At 48.5% G+C, this 22,471-nt stretch overlaps 1 long non-coding RNA gene across 1 annotated transcript; it reads right to left on the reverse strand.

The window, feature by feature from the left end:
* Positions 1-409: 409 nt before the first annotated feature.
* LOC125099285 (uncharacterized) lies at positions 410-1,254 on the reverse strand. The gene is made up of 3 exons (XR_007127086.1): positions 1,143-1,254; positions 900-1,048; positions 410-544 (listed from the first exon to the last, which is right to left on the reverse strand). It is a non-coding gene; the product is annotated as an uncharacterized LOC125099285 (long non-coding RNA).
* Between the last annotated feature and the right edge of the window lie 21,217 nt (positions 1,255-22,471).

Here is a 22,471-nt window from a genome sequence, read left to right on the forward strand (position 1 = left end):
TGGTGGTTTTTTTGGGGGAGGGGTTCAGTTTGCACATGGTTTGTTATCTTCAGAATTTTAGGAAGTTTTTGTAAGATCTAAGAAATGGATGTCTGGACAGTCATTCTCCAATAGACACCCCCAGACTGAGCTTTGGTCGGGGGCAGGGGCGGGGGAAGTATTACCCAATGGCTATTTCTGGACGGTTACACTCTGCCAGCCAAGTATCTTATTTCATGTTTGTTTCTGGGTAACTGCGTGAGTCTGTGTCTTTTTAGTCTGTCTTCCTCTTGCTATAAAGTTATAAAAATAAGTACCAAAGCCCGCTGATGTCAGAAATATTTCGTAAGAAGCCAAAGGTCTCTGTGTAGCCTGTAGCAGGAGCTCCCAACCTGAGGGCTACAGAATTCTGGAAGGCTTTCGAGTTCTTGCCAGGGTTTGGTGAGCACTCATGTGTGTTTGTCATAGGGGCGTTGATATCAGGCTGCCTGGGCTGGAATCAGCTCCATCAACGTTCACACAGAACGTTGTGTTACTTGAATTTTCTGAGACAGGATTTCATCATCTGTGAAGTGGGGGAGATACGAAAAGCACCTAACTCATAGAGTTATTATGGGGATTAAAATAAATAATATGTGGAAAGTGTTGAGCTGTGTGCCTGACATGGTAACTGGCAAAGACATGTTTATCGTGGTTAGGAATAGCCTTTCCCATTTATCTAATTACTTTCGAGGCACGGCGCTAAAAACTTCCTCTCCATTATCTCAAATCCTCAAAACACCCTTCATTTATAAAAAGTGAGGTTCAGAAAGTTGCCCGATGCTAGACCTTTCCGGGACTTTTATTTTTATATTGGTTTCCAAAACTAGCTCTCTTTGGGTCAAAAGGCTCTGCTTCCTCTGAGTCAGATCAAACCGTACCTGAAGCAAACTGCAGGCTGATGATTTCATGTGTCTTGGGTGTATACCCAAAACTTCCATTCTCTTCAAAGGGTTTCATAGCCAGCCCAGCACGGAGAGGAAGGTCCCGAGTCCCGAGCTAGGGTTGAAGGATGAGGAGGGCTCCACTCCTGTGGCAAAAACAAATGCTTTAGTTGCTGAATGGTGTCAAATTTGGAAAATCCTCCCCAAACCCCATTTCCAAAGCCCAGGCTCCTGCCTTACTGAGAATCAGGCAACGTTCTATTTTTCTTGCTAATCTAGCAAAAATTATTCTAGTCCTTCTCTTTTCTCATAAAATGTCTCTCCCAAGGGTGAATCTGTGAATTGGCCTGCTGGAGATATTTCCACTTGCAGTGAGATTATAACAAACTTTGGTATGTACTCATAACTGAAATGTCTGGGGAGTTTGGCTTTTTTTTTTTTTTTTTTTTTAATGGTGGAGACATGAGGAGAAATTTCCAAAAACTTGGGGAAGGTGGGACTTGGAATAGGGTGGAGGCAGTCACTATTCACCAGTGAGGGCAGAAGTATTTCAATAATCCCAAGCCAATGTGCCCTCAGTGGTGGGTCCCAGCTCTGACTCAGCCCTGAATACAATATGTTTTAAATCCAGCTAGACCCTGTAGATTTTCTTGTGGTTTATACAATATAAAAACTGATTTCACAAGAGCTTATTGACATTATAAATTTTCACAAACAATGGATACCACGGTATATTTTTTTTTAATGTTAAAAGTATTCTTCTCTAGCATGTTACTAACTGCTGCAGGCACTGATGCCTGTGAAACAGTAGGGGAAATTTTAAGGAGAAATAGAATATCTGCTTAGCCTCAAAGTATCTCCTTCATAATAATAATTACCATGGTAGCTTTAAAAGAAGTCCACAGATGCTTTGAGACTTCTCCCTCTGGGAAGCGGAGCTGAATTCTGCCCCCCTCCCCGGACCGGATTTAGTGACTCACTTCTGAAGTATGGAAAAGAAAAAAAGAACAACTTTACTGGGGAGAAACCTGGGACATGTTACACTAGCCAAGGAATTAAGGTTAATGTCACTAGTAACAAGACACGTTGCTATCATACAGCCCCAGAAAGCATGCAAGGAGAAGCCCCACCTCACCTCCATGATGTTCTTCTCCTCCCTCCGCTAATCCCCCTCCCATCCACAACCCTGGTCTAATCATGAGAAACCTGGAACAAAGCCTCAGGGCCATCCCACAGTACACCTGACCAGTGTTCTTCGAAAGCCAATGTCATAAGAAACAAACAAGGAAAGACTGAGAAGTCAGAGACTGAAAAAAGCCTAAGGAGACATGATGACCGAAAACAGTGTGGAAACTTCAGTGGGATCCTGGAACCAAGAAGGGACATTAGTGGAAAAACTGTTGAAATTTGATTAAAAGCTGTAGCTAATAGTGTTGTCCAATGTCAATTTCTTACTTTTGATGAATGTGCCGTGGTTATGAAACATGATGTCACATTAAGGGAAGCTGGTGAACTCTCTGTACCATTTTTATAACTCTTGGGTAGATCTAAAATAATTGTATAAAGAATAAGAAAAATCACAAAGACTTCCAATTTCTCAATTACACAACAGAAGTGTTTATCCTCACGAAAATTGGGAACTGTGGTTTACAGAGAGCTGAATGAAAGAAAAAAACACTAATGAAACACCGCGGGCTGCCTCGATGTTTCCAACCATCCCAGTGGATGCACTGTCCAGCGCCATGGCGGTTGTCCTCCTGTGCCTGTCCCCATTCCCAGCTCCAAGCTGTGACCTCAGGGTGGAGTCCAGCAGGAACAGCGCAGAAACGGTGGGGTTTCCCAATGGGGCTGGGTGGGAGGAGGGAGAGTCTCCCAGAATGAATGGATGGAGATCATGGGCATTGAAATAATTAACGCATGTAAAAAACTCAACCCTATGTCAGTAAACACTGTTTATTATTGTTTTTATTAGCAGCAGCCCTAATGGTAATACCATTCATCAAATACCTGTTGTTTTGTAAGCCTTGTGCCCAAAATTTCTCAGGCATTATCCCCACTTTATATAAAAGAGGTTCCATGACCTGCTCGAGGCTAGACCGTTCCAGAACTTGTGTTCATTCCTGGTCTGCTCAGCCCCACTCCGAGTCTCCATCTTCCATGAGGTAAGAGGATAGAACCAGACCCAAAGGGCGGTGTGGCACAGTGAGGGGGAAAAGCCCAGGCTCTGAAGTCACAAAGACCTTTGTCCTTTGCTCCCAGGGCTGTTGAGACGACAAGCAGGACGTGGAGCCAAGCCCATAGTTAGTACTCAGTCTGTGTTATTGAAGCAGGATAATATTGGGAATTTTTAAATTGAAGTGTTTTTTTTTTTAAGATTTTATTTATTTATTTGACAGAGATCACAAGTAGGCAGAGAGGCAGGCAGAGAGAGAGGAGGAAGCAGGCTTCCTGCTGAGCAGAGAGCCCGATGTGGGGCTCGATCCCAGGACCCTGGGATCATGACCTGAGCGGAAGGCAGAGGCTTAACCCACTGAGCCACCCAGGCGCCCCGAGGTGGTTTTTTTTTTCTGAGGTGGTTTTTTTTTTTTCGCCCCGAATGTTTCTTGCTGTTTAATGGCCCTTCACTCGTTGTCTGAGGGGGCGGCAGAGAAGAGCCTTGGAGAAAGAAGTCATTGTTCCCCGCTAAACGTCAGATTGGACTCTTGATAGAGTCCGAAGCAAAATTGCTTTGAAGAGCCAGGCATTCAACTGCGAGAGTCAACATATACAGCAGAGGGGGGGGGGGAATTTCCAAAATTCTAGAATCTTCTCTTTAAATAAATGTTCACAGAAAACTTTCAATAAAACTCGGCTGACTCGGAGAATAAGTTTTGCTGACGTCGGAGAGCAGGCCATTTCCCAAGTCAGACAGAGAGCTCTTCCTGTCTGGGTTGAGAAACGGAGAGGAAGGAGAGCAAGAGCATGGGATTCGAGCCTGGAGCCTGCCTCTTGAATCTTCTGCCCCCGGGTTGGGGGGTGGGGGGACACCCAGCGGAAGCAGACAGAAGGGCCCAGAGCCAAGAGGCTTCCCCTGGTGCTAGAGAGGACAAGGCCTCTCAGGGGGTCCCCGGCCCACAGGGAAGTCAGCCTCGTGCAATGGCAGCGAGGCTTACTGAGGGAGAGGACCTCACGTTCACTCTGCCCAGCTCTGCCCCCACGACCTGTCCCTTCCCAGTCAGTGCCCACTATTAAGCTGTGAGCTTTTAACCCCAAACCCACCTCTCTTGTCTTGAGACATTTGTTTCCATGGCAGGCTGTGTCCACAGGGGGCACTAGAGAGCGCAAGACTGGCTGCGGGGGCAGAGGACTTGAGGCTTTCTGCTGGCTCTTCCGTGGTGCAGTGTCACCTCCCAGCAGCCCTTCACCCTGGCAGTGGCAGCTGGTTCCAGTAACACATGGTTTACACATGCCAAGAACCAGCCTCACTGGGAACCATTGGAGGCACGAGCACCAGCCGCGGGCATGCCCTCATCAAGGGTCCAGACTCCGTTCCCAGGTTATAATGATCTCAGCTTCTCCCTCTGGCCTCTCATCCCGAGAGGCCGTGTCTGTTTCCTGCAGTTATACCTCTGATATCTCACTGTTTGCTTTTCCACTTGTCCAATACTGTTTAGCCAATTCCTTATATTAAGATTTCTCTCTGAAAACAGCCATGTGATTTCCGTTTTCCTGATGGGACTGACTCACAGAGGGCTTGACTCCCCCAAGGCCTTTGTGGGTCATGGTAAGCATCAGAAGTTTCCAGTGGGGCGTATCCAAGCACTGATAAGATATTGATTGTGAGGGGCTTGGTGTCAGGATGAGAAGGGCTCAGAGGGCACAGCCTTGACACCAAGAGGCCATGACCTCAAAGTCACGCTCCGGGCCCAGAGCCAGGCTGGACCAGCTAGGCCAGCAGAGAAGTGATGGAGAGATGTCATCCTGAGGTGGGGGGAGTGGGCACCACCAAGAAATGGAGCAATTCTAATAGAGTTTGGATCCTAATTCAACTTTTTTTTCCCACCAAACTAGCATACACTTTTTAATTTAAATTTTTTGCTTTTGACATCATTTCAGGTTTATAGAAAGGTTACAAGAGTAGTGCAAAGAATTCCAAGATACCCTTCTTCACCCCAATTTCCCAAATGTTAACATTTTACCGCCTTTGCTTTACCCTACTCGTGTGTTTTTTTGCAGTGCATGCATAGTTTTTTCTGAAACATTTAAAAGTTACAGACACGAAACCTCTTTACCCCTAATTGCTTCAACATGTATTTCTTTTTTTTTTTTTTAAGATTTTATTTATTTGACAGAGAGAAAGAGGTCGATCACAAGTAGGCAGAGAAGCAGGCAAAGAGAGAGAGGAGGAAGCAGGCTCCCCGCTGAGCAGAGAGCCCGATGCGGGCCTCTATCCCAGAACCCTGAGACCATGACCTAAGCCAAAGGCAGAGGCTTAACCCACTGAGCCACCCAGGCGCCCTTTTTTTTTTTTTATTTTAAAGACTTTATTTATTTATTTTAACATGTATTTCTTAAAAACAAGGACAGCCTCCTACATATCCATGGAACAATTATTAAAACCGGGGAATCACCATTATAGGGTACTTTTATCTAAGCCATAGACTTCCTTCGGATTTTACTGATTGCCCCCAAATGTCCTTTATAACAAGAGAAAATGCAGGATCATACGTGGTATTGTTTTGCAGAGAATAAACTTTAGCCCAGAAATAAAATTGGGGGGAAGGGAGCTGTGATCAAGTCGGGCTCAGTTGTAGAAGGAATCAAGTCTTATTTCTGCATGTCTGAGCCATACGATGTCAATGCTGACCATGCCATGTTCGTGATGAAGAAGAACGTCAACGATGACAGTCATCAAGTTCATGTCCCTTTCTGTCTTGGGTCTGTATGTCTTTGAGTCATATTTGTGGTCATTTGTTATCAGCCAGTTACTCACGAAGAAAGTTCTTGAGACAATGTCGTTTCATGGGAAAGGCAAGAGTTCTGGAGTTAGACCCGGGTGGAAAGCAAGCTTTACCACTTGTTAGAGGCATGACCCTGGCCCAGCTTGAACCTTTCAGAGTCTCCACCTCCTTGGCTTTACCACAGAGGGGAGAGGAGCACAGCACAACCTGGAACCCGGCAGATCCACGCTCACATCTTGGCTCAGGGCTTACTAGTTCTGGGACCCCAGGCATGTGCCTTCTCCGGTTTGGATTTTGGTCTGCTCCTCTGTAAAGTGGGGAAAACATGAACAAGGCTTCTTGCTGGGCTGTGGAAAGGGGGCCTGGTTCTTGTATGGAACGGGCCTGGCTTATAGCGAGTTCTGGATGAAACATTAATTCCTTTCCATCAGCCCATCTGAGTTTGGACATGTGATTCTTCCTCTGGGGACCTCGATATCCCCATCTGTAAAACAGAGCCATGACACCCATCTCTCATGCTGTGAAAAACAAAAATTGTAGTTGGGAGGGTTTAGGCTCTGAAAAGCCTGGTGTGCTGTGGCCTTGGCCAAGTAAGAGACTGGCAGATGGTGACAAAAACAGAAAGTGCTTTGCAATCCTGGGGCCTGCCAAGAATGTGGACAAACCTGTCCTTCCACTCCTGCCCTAGAGCTCGAGGACGCCCCATGCTCCCCCAACCAGCAGGCTCCTCCTGCCTGCCCTGGGTGCGTCTGACTCGGGGCCTGTCCTGGAGCTGGCTTCTAGGAAGCCAGCCAGTCCTGCCTTCAAGAAGGGAGGAAGGATGTCACCCTGTCCTCGGCAAGTTGTTGGGCAAGAGGAGGCATTTCCAACGCTGCCCATGCTGCTGGGGAGAGAGGAAGGAATCCGCAGCCTGCCAGGCTTTCCCCAGAGGAGTCCCGCCCATTGGTTCCAGCCCTGCCGGTCTCCTCCCTGGCTCAGGCACAGACCAAGTTCACCATCAGATCAGGAAAGCAGAGAAGCATGGCGGAAAGAACTCTAGCCTGGGAGGAGGAAAGCCCACCTTAGCATATAGGGATCCAGAGAGAGCTGGCGCAAGTCCTCTTGTGGCAGGAGGCCTTTACCGAGAAAGTCTGCCCCTGGGGAGTCCAGCCAAAGGAGGCAAAGGGTAGACGTGTTCTGTCCCAGAGAAGGGGCAGGGGTCCAGCTCCTCCACCACCTGACTAGATGGTAGAATGACACACAACGCACCAGCCTTTGAGCCACACTCTTGACATGATCTAATCATCTTATGGAACTTCCTGAGCCCTAAGGAGCTTGCGGGCGAGACTGAGGCCTAGAGAATGAAACCCCTGACTCTGCTCGGGATTGAAACCTGGATCTACTTGATTCCAAAGCCCAAGTTCTCCAGGTTTGCTATCTGGAGCTGGGCCAGGGCTGCCCATAACCTCCCAGAGCTGAGACACCTTTCTGGGCGCAGCCCTGTAATCTTGCCAAGTCAATCATGTATTCCCTTCCCTGGGCTGACACACTCTGGGGATCCCAGATCTGGTGGGCACTGTCCACGTCAGCTAGCTCTGGCCGAAAGTATCTGGAATCACACGTCAGCCGTGCCTTCTCGCCCACCCACCTGGCTGGGTTATTCCAAGTGCTGAGTCTAACGCCCCTATTTGTCTGCCCATGTGCCAAGCAAATACCAGGAATGAAACAGGAGTTCAGTAGATGTTTACTGGGTGCAGAGGTGGAGTTTAACTCTCTGTTTATCAGAGGAAGCATCTGAGGCCAGTGCAGGAGGGCAGGGACCTGCCCAAGGTCACTTAGGCCTGTCCTGCTTCTATCCAGGGTGGTTTCCCCTCTATTACTCAGTCCTTGCTCAGGCCCAGGGTTTTTCTAAGAAAGAAAGATGGCATTAAGAAAGATCCCCAGGGGAAACCAAAGACCCCCATCTGGTTCCTCAAGACCCTCCCTGCTGTAAGATTAGAGACAAGTCCCCAAAGGGAGCTGGGCACCAGACCCTAAGACACCCACCTTGGAAGGTAGACTCCATTGCCCCTGAAGCTGGAATTTGCTGATCTGAAAAAAGAGAAGACATTTTTTGTACGTAAGAGACTCAGTGCCTATGAGGCTCGGCTGATTCTTGGGGGCCATGGTGATTTTCTGACTTGAAAGGCAAGAACCAGGAAATAATTCTGAGTCTGGAATGAAATGAAACCCAGAGATTCCACTGTTGCCCATTATCTAGTCATTCATTCATTCATTCATTCATTCCTCTATTCATTCACTCACTTATTTGTCAATGTCATGTCTCCTAAACTTCACCCATGCCATATTACTGTCATCACTCTGCCTTCTCCAATATAAATTATGAACTTATTTATTTCATGTTTGTCTTTGATTATTTTACTTGAGTGAATTTAGCCGTAGTCTGGACAATGGTATAGTTTATTTAAGCATCACTGTCAGTACAACGTCCTATTTGTCCACATGCTACCCGAAATCCCTCCCACACTATCCTGGGTGCCTCTGCATCCACCCATCCTCCTCTCTGGTCTCAGTTTCCCCATTTGAGGGGGGGGGGCTGCATTTGGAAGCAATGATATTCCAGTTTTGACCTTTTAGAAGTCTATGGTTCAAAGAGTCACACCCAGTAAAGAAAAACACAGAGACTGGATGGAATCAGTGGGAGAAGTAACTAGTCAAAAGTCACAGGTTTATCTGTCATGTTTCTGAGCAGTGACTCAGGAGGTAAGGCAGGAAATCCCTCAGGACTGGTCTGTGAACCACCCTTCAGGTACTAAGAAAAACAAGTAGGCAAGTCCCCAGGAGCCTTAAACAGCCCCAAAATACAAGCTACACACTCTTCACTAGACTCTCCCAGAATCTTCTGGAGTTTCTGGAGGCGCTGGGATCCCTGATAGAGAAATCTTACCCTTGAAGATGCTTGGCACTGAGAAATGACTAGGCAGAAAAACGACCCAGCTGGCTTTCTCCTACTCCCCAGGACAGGCCAATGGGAAGTAGATGTCTTCTTGGGTACCTGCTTAGTCCCTAAGTGTCTGTTTAACTCCGGTGTGGGCAGGGAAGGAGAATGAGGCCCGTGTTTGTTCTACGCATCCAGGCCCTCCTCATCCAGCTGACTGGCCAGAGATGGGCACCTGCCTCAGAGGGAACCACTGCAGAGGCCAGTGTGGGCCAATCAGATTCCCAGATTTTAGAATGAGGACAAGGAGAGCCCAGACAAGTGCCGGTACAGGTCGGGTAAGGTAGTGTATACTCGCAGAGATCTGCTTAGAACACGCATCTGAGAGAAAAGAAGGAAACCAGTGTTCTGAGAGAAGCACAGGGTCGGGGTGGGTGGGTGGGGTGGGAAGCTGGGCACTCCCAGAGAGCCTTCCGTCCTGGTGGCTTGCCTGTCCAGCAGTGAGGTCCTTGTGTGACCCGCCTGCCCTGGAGATCCTTGACATAGCCTTGACTCCTTGTATTGAATTACACTGTGTGCTTCGGCGAGCTGGAGGGCTTCTGTCTCATGTAACCAAATCAATCACGGATACAGTGAAGCCAGTCTTTCAGCCTCCCAAATTAGACTTGGCAAGCCAGGCACTAGCGATCATGATCGTAATGACCCCCGCCCTACCATGTGATTGGTGCATTGTAACTTTAAAAGTCCTTAACACGGGGTTCATCCCTTCCAGTCTGGGAGGACTGGCCCCAGACCACTCGTGCGCAAGACTTTTGTTCCAAGAGCACAGGGTTCGGAATAGCCTAGCTTTGGAGCCAGACAGACCTAGGTCCCGGTCCTCACTTAATCTGTCCACTTACTACCTATATGAACTATTGAACCTCTCTGAGTCTCACTTCCTCATTTCTACAAACTGGAAAGCAGAACAGTGTGGACCCTGGAGTCACCTCCTCCTGGTTCTGCTGTCTATTGGCTGATAACCTTGGGAAAGTGATGTCATTTCTTTTTTTTTTTTTTTTAAGATTTTATTTATTTATTTGGGAGAGAGAGAGAGAAGACAGAGAGAAACAGAGTGGTGGGGAGTAACAGAGGCAGAGGAATAAGCGAACTCCACGCTGAGTGCAAAGCCTAACGTGGGGCTCAACCTCACGACCCTAGGATCGTGAGCTGAAATCAAGAGTTGAACACTCAACTGACTAAGCCACCCAGGCGCTCCAGTGATGTCATTTCTAAAAGCCTCAGTGTCTTCAACAAAAAAGTGAAACTAATAAATTGGTTACTGTAAAGCTTGAATAAAATATGCAAATATTTAGCACATGAAGCCTGATCAAACTGTGCATGAAGCCTTTCGATTGCTAGACCTTTGCGTTACATTAGCCAATAAATTCCCATAACATTAAAAACAAATGTTTGGCACGATATCTGGATAAAAATGTTCATTTTGTGGTAGCCATAATAATTTATTATGTAAAATACCTAGCATGAGGCTTGACACATAATTATTAATCAAAAATCATGTATTATAAAGTGCACATTGCTGAGTACAGAAGGTTTGACTTGACCTAACTTGGCAGGATCACTTTTAACAGAAAAAGAAGTCTTAGTTGATAGCAAGCTTTAAGTGAATCAACAGTAATCTCACTACAAAGCTTAATGTGATCTTGAGTCCTCTTTTAAAAACTGTCTCTAGAAGATGGGAGATGTTAGTTCTATCTCCCTTCCCCTGATCAGACAGCACCTAGAGATGGGAAGGGGTTGGGGCCTGGGAAAGCATCATGTAAGGAAACTAAAAGTTCTTTCTTGGCAAGTGTTCCTATTTGAAAAAAAAGAATTATACATACATATATATACACATGTGTGTGTATGTACACATATGTATATGTATATACACACATGCACACACACAAATTTCCCCTTTTTCCCCTTCATGTGTTATGTCTTTGGAGTAGGCCACAGTAATCAAGATAGTGTGGTATTGGTATAAAGCCAGACAAATACACTATTAGAGCAGAACTTAGAGTCCAAAAATACACATATAAATACAACTGATTTTTGAGAAAGGTACACAAGCACATCCATGGGGAAAAGACAGTCATTTCCACAAACAGTGTTAGAACAAGCACTTGTCCATATGTTAAAACACACACACCCACATGCACACACACACACACACACACACACACACACACACACCCTCCAACCTACTATTTGCATTCTACATTAAAAAGTAACTCAGAGTAGGGGGCGCCTGGGTGGCTCAGTGGGTTAAAGCCTCTGCCTTCAGCTCAGGTCATGATCCCAGGGTCCTGGGACCGAACCCCACATCAGGCTCTCTGCTCAGTGGGGAGCCTGCTTCCCCCCTCCTCTCTCTCTGCCTGTCCCTCTGCCTACTTGTGATCTCCGTCTGTCAGATAAATAAATAAAATCTTAAAAAAAAAAAAAGTAACTCCGAGTAGGTTCATACACCTAAATGTATACAAATGGATATGAGTATATAAATGTATAAATGTACATAAAACATAGAGAAGAAACATAGGAGGAAATGTTTATGGTCCTGGCTTGGACAAAGATTTCATAGATACGACACCAAAAGCACAATCCATGAAAGAAAAAAAATCAATAAATTGGACTTCGTAAATAACAAAAGTATCTGTTCTTTGAAATACACTGTTAGGGGAATGAAAAAGACAGTCTACAGCCTGGGAAAAAATATTTGCAAATGATACAGTCAATACGAAACTTGCATTCAAAATATATAAGGGATTCAAAACTTAATAACTAGAAAGCACGTAACTCTACTTAAAAATAGGCAAGCTGGGGAAGCCTGGGTGGCTCAGTCGGTTAAGCGTCCGAATCCTGATCTCAGTCAGGTGTTGATCTCAGGGTCGTGAGTTCAAGCCATGCATTGGGCTTCACACCGGGCATAGCACCTACTTTAAAAAGGGGGGGGCAAATTATTTGAGCAGACACTTCACAAACTAGACATATGGATCACAAACAAGCACATAAAAGATACCCGACATTATTAGTCATGAGGGAAATGTAAATTAAAGCCATAATGAGATGCCAGGACATGTCAATCAGAGTAGGTAAAGCTAAAGAGACTGACCTATAGCCAGCGTTGGTAAGAATGAGGAGGGACTGGAACTTTCCTACGCCGCCGGTGGGGCTATGAAATGGTATAACCACTTTGCAAAACAGTTTGGCAGTTTCTTAAAGATGTCACTATATCCCTACCTTATGACCTGGTCATTACAGTTCTAAGAAATATGTCTGCATACGAGACTGCTACATGAATATTCACAAGCAGCCTTATAGGCAATAGCCAAAAGCTGGAAACCCAGCTGTCCATCAACAGATAATTGGATAAACAAACTGTGGTATATCCATACAAAGGATACTATGCAGCCATTAAAGAAAAAAATGAACTAGTGACAGGTGCAACAAGATGAAGAAATCTACACATAATTACGCTGAGTGAGTAAGCCAGACAGAAAGACAGAGTACTTACTGCGTGATCCCATGCTTATGAAAGTTTCAGAGTTGGAAAACAGATTGGTGGTTGCCTGGGGACACAGGGGAAGAGGCTGGAGGGAGAGAGGGGTTACAGAAGGGCACAAGGCATCTTTGAGGGGAAATGAATTTGTTCATTACCTTGATTATGGTGATGGTTTCATGGATCAAAACTTACATAATTCCGCACATTAAATACACACACTTTAGTCAGTGTGGGTACAGTACCTCAATAACGCTGTTCAAAACAACAACACAACAAACAAGGGCCTTCCCTGGGGTTCTTCTATCCAGGGCTTGTCACAGGTCCACACAACATCCCAGTACGCCCTTCCTCATTGAGCACCGTTGTGTGTGCTCAGTCAGTTGGTCCATCTGCCTCAGCTGTCTACACCGCAGCCTATACACCTAGAAACTTCTCTTCCTCTGGGCTCCATTCCAAAGGGAAGCCTTGTGGCTAACTTGGCAAATGAGTAGGAATTGTTCACCCAAATATGGAACACCACGCTCCCACATTCTGTAGGCTCACCAAAGGCAATGCAGCAACTTGCCCCTCACTTTGGAGGAGCAAACATGTCATTTCCAGACCTCTAGACCTCCTGAGACATCACAAGGTACCAGTTCTTGAATGTTTGTGGTCTGGATCTCCTACCTAGGCAGGCAGGTATTTTACCCAGGTTCTTAGGGTGTCTGCTACTTCCTGCTCCCCAAGTCTCATCAACATGATGCCATCAAGGTAGCGGACCAGCATAGCGGTGGTGTGGTAAGGAGACCAGGCTCCCTCACATTGACTCGCGGGCCTTGGTGGCACTGTGTCTCCAGCGACAATATTATACTCAGGGTTCAGGGGTGTCTGGATGGCTCAGTCGTTAAATGTCTGCCTTCGGCTCAGGTCATAATCCCAGGGTCCTGGGATCGAGCCCCACATCAGGAGCAGGGAGGCTGCTTCTCCCTCTCTCACTCCCCTGCTTGTGTTCCTTCTCTCGCTGTTTCTCTCTCTGTCAAATAAATAAATAATTTAAAAAATTTTTTTAAATCATAAACTCAGGGTTCAGATATCCCAAAGATCTGGATTTCCCCCTCACCCCTGGTAAATTGTCACAGTTTCCTTGTAGGGAAAAGACACGTAGTAGGTGTTTGTGATGTGCTTGTGGGGTCCAATCTCGGCCTCTGGCCTCCCTAGAATCCAGGGAATTCTCCATCTATGATGGATTTAATTCCCAAAATTGAATGAGGAGCTTTGATTCCTATTAAGCTGACTCAGAATTACATGCATATTAGTAAATAGAATATGGCGGAATCTGCTTAACAGCTGTTACGTACCAAGCACCTGTTGGGTTCTAAGCCCTTCACGTGCATTCGTTCGTTTGGGCCTCACATAACTCCATGCAGGAGCACCTATATCCTGATATTTTCTTAGGGACGAGGAAATGGAATAGACTGGCACAGGGAGGCATGGGATGGACTGCAGCAGAAGCTATTTGTAGAGGAGAGTTGGCTGGCACCCTCTAGAAATAGCTCTAGTCAATATGCTTCAAAGTCAGCCCAGGTACAGGCCTTGGCCGGGCCACTGTTAGGTGGTGTGAAGGTAACCTTGACCAGGAGTGGCATGGGCAGTGCGTGGGCATCAAGCCAGTGGCGGAGAAGCTCATCTCACTGCACCCACCCTGGAACATTCAGTCCCAAAACCTCTTGTTGGCAGGGTGGGGCCCCTGGGAGGACAAAGTATGTCCCGGAAGGCCACCAAACTGGAAAAGGTGAAAGGCAGAGAGAGATAGGTAATAGAACTAGGGAAGGAGAAACAGAAGCTGAGGGCTGGGAAAAAGGGGGTGGGGTGGGACTGGGGAGGACAGATAATGCAGGAGGGGGAGAGAGGGAGGTCCAAGGGCCAGTGTTTGAGCCCCCCCCCCATTGGCTCTGATCAAGAAACCTCCGGCCTCCCTCCCTTCTGTCCCGGGGATCAGGGGCCACTGTCCTCAGCATTTTGTGGACGTTCTCATGTCTCACAGCTGCCTCTGAGGGGTAGGGACGGCTCTCCCATTATACCACTGAGGAATCTGAGGTTCATGGAATAGGGAGACCTGCCTGGGTCCAATGGCTGGGGAGAGTCGGACTTTCCTCTGTGACAGCTGCTCCCTGATTCCACCCTCCCACCACACCCCCTCCAGAATCCGGAACCAGGATCCTGGCTGCCAGTCCCCCCCGAGGGGAGCTGTAGTGGGAATCCCAAGGCTGGGTGCCACTGGAAACCTCCTGCCAGAGAAGTTCCCCAACCACAAGGGGACTCCCCTGCAGAATTCACCCCTATATTAAGTTTGCTAAGCTATGGAGCTCTTGAAAAGCTTTGTACATAAAACCCAGTGACTTGAACTTAGGTATCACATCCAGAGGAGCCAGCATTCCAAGAGGGGAGGCAGAAGCCACAGGGCTTCTCCTGACACCGTCCCTGAGGTCCTGCTGCTAGGAGCAGGGAATTAGGCTAAGGCACTTTTCCTTCTTCTGAACTGAAATTTACTGAGCGTTCACTATGCACCAGAGCTCTGTCTGGGGCTTGCCACACCTCCTCTCACTAACTCTTCCCAGTGGCCCTGTGATGCCCAGAAAGCAGGAAAATCCACTGGAACCTTCTGTAAAACTCAAAAGCCACTTCCTCGGAATGAACACCTGTTTTCCTCTCTCCCTAACCTGGGGTCCTTCATTTCCTGGACCGAGGGAGGAAGACCAGGGAAGGGAATCTGAGAGTCCTGGGATGGTAATGGATCACGGGATCACAGTGATGGGAAGGTTCATCTCGAAGGAGATATGCCCCCTTCTTCCTCATGAGACAGGTGCTATAGACCCACAGCCCTGGAACCCCAGGGGCTCCTTCTCTTCTGAGCCACCCGTATCCCCCCTGCCCCAACGGCATCATATAATCGATATAAAAATTAGCGAACTATTTCCCGTTTTCATATTAAATCTGAAATCTGGTGTATTGCTTCTTAGTTGAGATTTTTCCCTGTTATATTAAACACTGGGTAAGCACAGAAACATTTTCCATAATACACAGGTAGGTTGTAAAGGTGAGGGAGCGGAGGGAACTCCTACGCCCCTCCACCCGCCCAGCCACCTTTGTGCCACCCACCGTCCTTCCTGCCCTGGGGCCTCCTCTCCTTCAGGACAGAGGAAACCGTTCTTCTGAATTGTGTGCCGACCCTCCTTATTCCAAAATTATTTTCCTATAGGTGTTTCTATCACTAAAAAAAAGAAAAATACCACTTAATTTTGCATATTTGAGAACCATGTGCAGGAATCACAGGGCATGTATTCTGCTGTGACTGGCTTTGTGTGTTCAGCGTTATCACCCTGCGGTTCCTGGACGTGAGGAGCTGCCAGGCATGCGCGTTCGCGGCTGTGTACCACTCCACTGGAGAACAAACCAGGCTCGCTTATACATTCTGCGCCCGGTGGATATTTGAGAATCTCCAGCTTTTTGCTATGAGAACAGGCCGCTATGAACATTTCCATACATACCTCCCACTACGAGGGTTTCTCTAAATATCAAAGAAGGGAACACCTGTGTCATAAGGCAGGTGGTCTTCAGCTCTACTTAGGATGCCAAACTGGTTTCCAAAGTGGGTATACCAACAGCTGGAATCAGACCCTGTCCCCCAGCAGCAGCCAGGCTGATAGGGAAGACTGATGATCATCCGTTCTTTGAGATCCAGAATGTCACGCAACAGCCTTGCTTTGGGCGCAGGGCAAAGAAGAGGCAGACCTGATTCCCTTTCCCTTCCTGTCCAGAACTTGGGGTTAATGAGCAAATACATACATCATCGCAGGTGCCTTGCCTAGGCCGCTTCCCTGTATGGGCAAACCCATACATCAGGTAGGTATCTTTAGTCTCATTTTACAGATAAGGAAAACTGAGGATCAGAGAGGTTAAGGAACCAGCCCAAGGTCATACATTTTGTTAAACCTCCGATTCTGGATTCCAAGACATTTCTGTCTGATTCCAGAGGTGACTGTGTTCTCCTGTCTCCCATTCTAAAGTCTTGTACATTAGAATGATAGTTCTGAACCCTGATGAAGGGAGGAATTTTGTCATTTTTATTATTCTTCCTTCCCAAGTATTATTACTCTTTCAAACACCTTCTTTTGATTTGTCACCAGCTTCTACAAAGCCAGCTAAATAAGCAATTCATCCCATCTGTCCTTCCAGAATGCCTTCTCTGATCCCCCGCCCCCCATGTCCCCTGGGCATACCCCACACAGCCCCAGCCCATGGTCTGTGACTGCCCAAGCTGTCTGATTCTTCCTTGTAGGGCAATATCTAGCCCAGAGCAACTAGGTGCCAGTAAGTGTTTGAGGAAGGAAGAAGAGAGAAGAAAAAATTGGAGGGAAATTGAACCCATAATAAGTACTATTTATTGCATGTTTCCCTGGTGCCTGGCACTGGCTCTGTAGTTCTAACCGCATGCATGATTTCTCTGAAACCTTTCAATCCCATGAAGGGGGGATAGTTTCCTCTTCAATCTGCATTTGGAGAGGGTCTCCCACCCAGGGTTGAGTCGCCAGTAAACGAGTCCACAGCCTGTGTTCTTAACCACCCCATTGCCCCTGTGGGGTCACAGCCCATGCTCTCATAGGAGCAGAAGGATTAATCAATTAGAGTTTTGGCAAGAAATTCTAAACTGTGCTATTCTGGGGTTCACTTGGGTTCTTTAGGGTAAAATGCTCCAACTTTCAGGATTTTTTACTCCCCTTTCTTCTTCCCTTGAGTAACATCAGAAAGGGGAGATGGAGAGGAGGACCTGGGTAACCTCAGGGTAGGGAAAGGCATTCGTGGTCCCAGTGTTGCCTCGAGGTTCCTCTCTTCCCTTGGGTGACCCTCCTCTACAGACACCTAACCTGTCCTCTGGGGAGGTCCCCACCCACCCACTGCCCCCTGACTGCTCCTGGCCACAGCTCCTACACCCTCCCCTCTGACCCCAGGTCTCTCTGGCCCACAGTCCTCCTGAGCATTTCTATACCCCTATCCCCCGGGGTCCTGGAGATCCTAGGTTGCCTTCCCTTCTCCATACCTCCACCCTGGAAGGGATGGGCTCCACAAGGCTGCTGTGTGTGGTGACAAAGAGCAGTCCTGACATCAGGGCTGTTCCCAGTGTGGTCGGGGCGCCTGGGTGGCTCAGTCGGTTAAGCATCTACCTTCGGTTCAGGTCATGATCCCAGGGTTCTGGGTTGGAGTCCCACACTGAGATCCCTGTTCAGCGGGGAGTCTGCTTCTCCCTCTTCCCCTGGCCTTCCCCCCTGCTTGTTCTCTTTCTCTCTCTCTCAAATAAATAAGTACATAAAATCTTAATTAAAAATGTGGTCGACATCACCTGGGAACTTGTTCAAAATGCAGATTCTCAGGCCTGACCAATGTGAGAGTTACTGAATCAGAAACTCTGGGGTTGGGACCATCTGTCCACATTGGACTAAGCCCACCAGGTGACTTTGATGAATTTGAGAATTCAAATTTGAGAATCACGGCCATACCTCATACCTTCCCTTCTTCCGGGGCTCGGAGTGAAAAGTCTGTGCTCCGTGTGGCCAGACTCCAGGTCTTAACATGTAAAAGGAAGTTGGGGGTGGGGTGGGGCATTCAGAAAAATTCTTTATATCCCTCCCCAGGGTGTAGTAGGTCTTTAAATTCTGAAATTCTGGATCCCAAAGCTGTATGTCTGTTCTGCTCTTTCAAAATATCCACTTAGAAAGTCAAGGGCGAGGATGAGGTTTTTTCGGCTGCTGAATCTGCCTCCCCTAGAAGTAGTAGATGCCTCAGTGTCAAGGGTGAAGAAGGACAGGAAAATTGCCAGGAATTAAAAATTCATGGGATAGCTTTGCAAAAAAATCTTTTTTTGCTACATATACAATGTGTTTTCAGTTGCAGATTAACTTAACCTTCATGTCTACCCTGAGAGGTCCCACAATATCAGGTTCCCTGCTGGTGCAGCAGGTCAGTTCACAGGCTCAGGGCCCAGTCACCTGAGCCCAGCTGGAGAGTCCCCATTGTCATCCACCCCTCCTGTCCCCTCTTGCTGCTGTCACTGCCCAGATTCTGGGCTCATCCTCCCAGCCCAACTACTTACTAGTGTGCGATCTCGGACAGACTACTTAACCCCATTGTGCCTCGGTTTCCTCATCTGTCAAGTGGAGATTCCAAATTCGATGTTCAAAACAATTTCTTTGGGCACCTATAGTATTCTAGGCACTGGGATATGGCAGTGAAGCAAATAAACACAATTCCCTGTCCTCAAGGAGCTTATATCCTAGGGTGGTGGGAAGCAGAGGGAGAGGAAGGCAATAAACAAAAAAATAAAATACAAAATGTTTCAGATGGCGATATGTGCTAGGAACACATAGGGAAGGGGATAGCGAGTGCCTAGGGGTGAGGGGGAAGACGGTTGCTACTTTAAATAGGTTGGCTAATATCCCACTAACAGATCCCACTAAGAAGGTCACATTCGAGCAGAAATCTGAAGGAGCAAACTACATGGATGATGGGGGAAAAGGCATTCCATCTCAAGGGAACAGCAAAGTGTAGAATTCGGAGGCTAACAGGAACTTGGAGTGTTGGAGGACTGGCAAAGAAGTCAGTGTGGCTGGAATAGAGTGACGGGGGATAGAGTATGGAAGAAGTCTGATAAGCTGGGGAGAGAGGAACTAGATCATGGAGGGATCTACATGATAACATGTCATGACCTTGACTTTGACACTGAGATGAGGGCAGATCAGAACAGAGCAGGAACCTGATCGGACTTTATATTTGAAGGTGACAGGAGCTGCTATGTGAAGAATCAACAGAAGGGGCCAGGGCAAGGGCTGAGGCAGGGAGACCAGTCAGAAATGGGGCCACTACAAGAATCCAGGCATGAAACAGGGTTCAGCCCAGCTGGCCACAGCAGCAAAGGGGTCAGACTGAGGACATGGGGCTAAAGTCAGAATGGACAAGATCTGCAGATGGATTGGATATAAGGACTGAGGGAAAGGTGGGAAGAGGATAGACAAGAATGACTCCCAAGCTTTTAGCCTCAGCAACTTCAAGGACGAAATTGCCATTTACTGAGAAGGGGAAGGCGGAGAGGAGCAGCTTTGGGAAGACTGTTTTCAGACCTGGGAAGGTGAGGATTCCAGTTAGAGGTCCCGCAGAGAAACCTGTGAGCTGTTAGGTATGTAAGTCCAAAAGTGGGGAGGTGTAGGGAGGAGATGGAAACGTGGGAGACTTTTGTCTCCAGGTGGTATTTCCAGAAGATTCTGAGATCACCTACTGTGTATGGGTATTGGGGGGATCAAATGAGTTAAAACAGATGAGCATTTAGGAGTGCCTGGCATGTAGTAGGCACTCAGTACCTCCCTGCTTCCCACCATGGTCACCTCCATGCTGTCCTCCCTGTTGCTGGTCAGGGTGATCTTGCTAAAACCCAGATCTGACCATCCCTCCCTGCTCACATCTGCAATGGCTCCTTATTGCCTACAGGGTATAGTTCAACAGCCAAAGGCTCCTCAAGGCTTTTCCTGATCCAGACACCACCACCCTCACTAGCCCCAATTTCTGCCACCACCCCCAACCTCCCACTTTGTCCTCCAGCAATAATAGAGCAACCTTTGTTCCCAGCTTGGTGTCTTTGAACAAGCTGCTGCCTCTGCCAGGACTTGCCCAGCAAACTGATTCTCACATCCCCTGTGAAGCCTCCTTCCTATCACACCCCCTGGGAAGACACCCAGGGGGATGTCTCCCTTCCTTGCAGCCCTGCCTTCTACCCTAGCTGGTGTTCCTTGCCCTCAAAAAGGACTGTGTTCTTGTAGCACCAAACACTGACCCTGCCACAGGCAAAGGGCTGGGGGGAGGGGAGGAGGTAGGGACAACTCTCCATGAAGGGTTTTATTATTGTTACTATATTTTAGATCAGCGAATGGAGGCTCCGAGACGTGAAGTCACTTGTCCAAGTCACTCAGCTGGTAAACACCATGGCCAGAAGTGGACCCCAGGCTTATCTGATTCAAAGTCCTGGGCTCAAGTGCATATGTACACGTGTGCACACATACACAGAATTAACAATCTCACGGCACTTGGGGGATGAGAGGGACTCCCTTGGTCTTTCAGTCGTTCCCTACTCAGAAAGGGATCCAGGGGGGCGCCTGGGTGGCTCAGTGGGTTAAGCCGCTGCCTTCGGCTCAGGTCGTGATCTCAGAGTCCTGGGATCGAGCTCCGCATCGGGCTCTCTGCTCAGCAGGGAGCCTGCTTCCTCCTCTCTCTCTGCCTACCTCTCTGCCTGCTTGTGATCTCTCTGTCAAATAAATAAATAAAATCTTTAAAAAAAAAAAAAAAAAAAAAGGAAAGGGATCCAGGGCTAGGGAGAGAGTTAAGGATTTAGGTTCAGAATAGTTCTTCACTTGTTTATTCAATAATTCATTCACTCATTCATTTACTTCCTCATTCTCATTCTTTCACTTCCTCCATCACAATTGTTTTTACTCCCAGTTTTCACTTCCAGTAGATTTGAATGCTATCCTCTTAGAGTTCAGAGTCTATGGAGAGCCTGGCCAGGGGACAAAGTAGCACAAGTGGGGAGTAAAAAACCCAAAGGGCTTACCATTGACTTTGGGAAAGGTGAGAGATGACCAACTGGCCCCAGGAAAAGGATGTCCCAGCGGGAGGCCACAGCATGTACAAAGATCCAGAGGCTTTGAAACAAGCCTCAAGAGACCTCAGCAGACCTTCCAGAAGGAGGGTACCTGGAGGTGGGGAGGGGGGAATGGAAACTGTGGCAGGGGATCATGAGGAGAGAAGTTTGGTGACTTGGGCAGGGGGCCAAGGTCAAGATTAATTTGGGAGTTAGGTGTGGAGCTAAATTAAGGTTTGGATTGGGTTTAGGATTAGAGATTAGAGCTCGAAATCCGATTTCTTTTTAACCTGCCTTTCCCAGAAGGATTCCGTCTGTCAGTGGCAAGGATCTGTGGTTATGAGCAGGGCTGCCAAAAACCAAAGCATCAGGGATGGGCTGTAGGGTTGGAAGGCAAGGTGCAGTAAAATAGAAATACTCGAGGAAGCAAAACCAGCCTTTGCGGCGCACGGAGTCTTCATTTTCCTCCTCTCTGAAGTATGGACGCACTGGTTATGTCATCTTGGGCACAGTCGTCTCCGAATGCCCACCTGCTAAACTGCTGGGCAGACCATGGCAAGGTGCGGTGTGTGGGGCCCCTTGTCTGGGCCAGCACCAGAAGATCCCATGCGCTCGGTGCAGCAGGAACCGGGGAGCAGCCGGCACGCAGAAGTGCTCCATGGAGGACAGCTGTCTCCCTGTCCCGCGTCTCCCCACCAAGCCCCCCCGCCGGGGCCCCTTCCCGTCTGGGCGCGCCCCAGCGGCCCCGCCGCGGGTTAGGAGGGGTCCCGAGCTGCACGGCGGGGTCCCGAGCTGCCGCCCGCGGGGAGCCGCGCAATTACCCTAATTACAGCCCGGCCTCCGCGGCGGAGGCCCGCGCGGCCACGCCGGCCCGAGAACGCCCCCGGCCCAGGCCGAGCGTGGGAATCGCCGGGCCCTCCGCCCAGGGCGGGGGCGGCGGCGGCGTCGGGAGCCCGCCCGCCCGGCAGGCCAGAGTGGCCGATAAGCCAGCCCCGCCGCTCTCGCCCGGCGGCTGATTTCTGGGCGGCGCTCGCGGCCCCTTTCATCTGCCACCTGCCGGCGCCCCGCGCCCCTCGGCCCCACACCCCGCGCGCGGGCGGGGAGAGTGCGGGGGGCGCAGCCGCCTGGGCCGCAGGAAACCGGGGCGGGGGAGGCAAGCTCCCGGGGCAGGACTCACGCGCCCACCCTGGATGGGTCGTCCACGCACCCTCTCTCCGCAAGCATCCGTTGGTTCGTGCACGAAACCGACGTTTGCTGAGCACCTTCTACCACTCCCTCCTCCACAAAATGGCAGTAATGACAGTCAGTGCCCCACAGGGCCCTTCTCAAGGTTAAGGTGGTCGTGGGGGAGGAGAGGGATGGCGCGTCACCAAGTGCCCAACCTGTGCTAGCCCCATCCCAGATACTCACTAGCTCGCTAAAACCCCATTGTACAGTCGCGGAGACTGGGACACAGAGAAGCGAAGGGATTTGTGGAGGCCACACAGGAACAGGAGCCTCGGTCAGACTTTT

The sequence above is a fragment of the Lutra lutra genome, chromosome 4 (genome assembly GCF_902655055.1).
Source record: "Lutra lutra chromosome 4, mLutLut1.2, whole genome shotgun sequence".
NCBI classification, from domain to species: domain Eukaryota; kingdom Metazoa; phylum Chordata; class Mammalia; order Carnivora; family Mustelidae; genus Lutra; species Lutra lutra.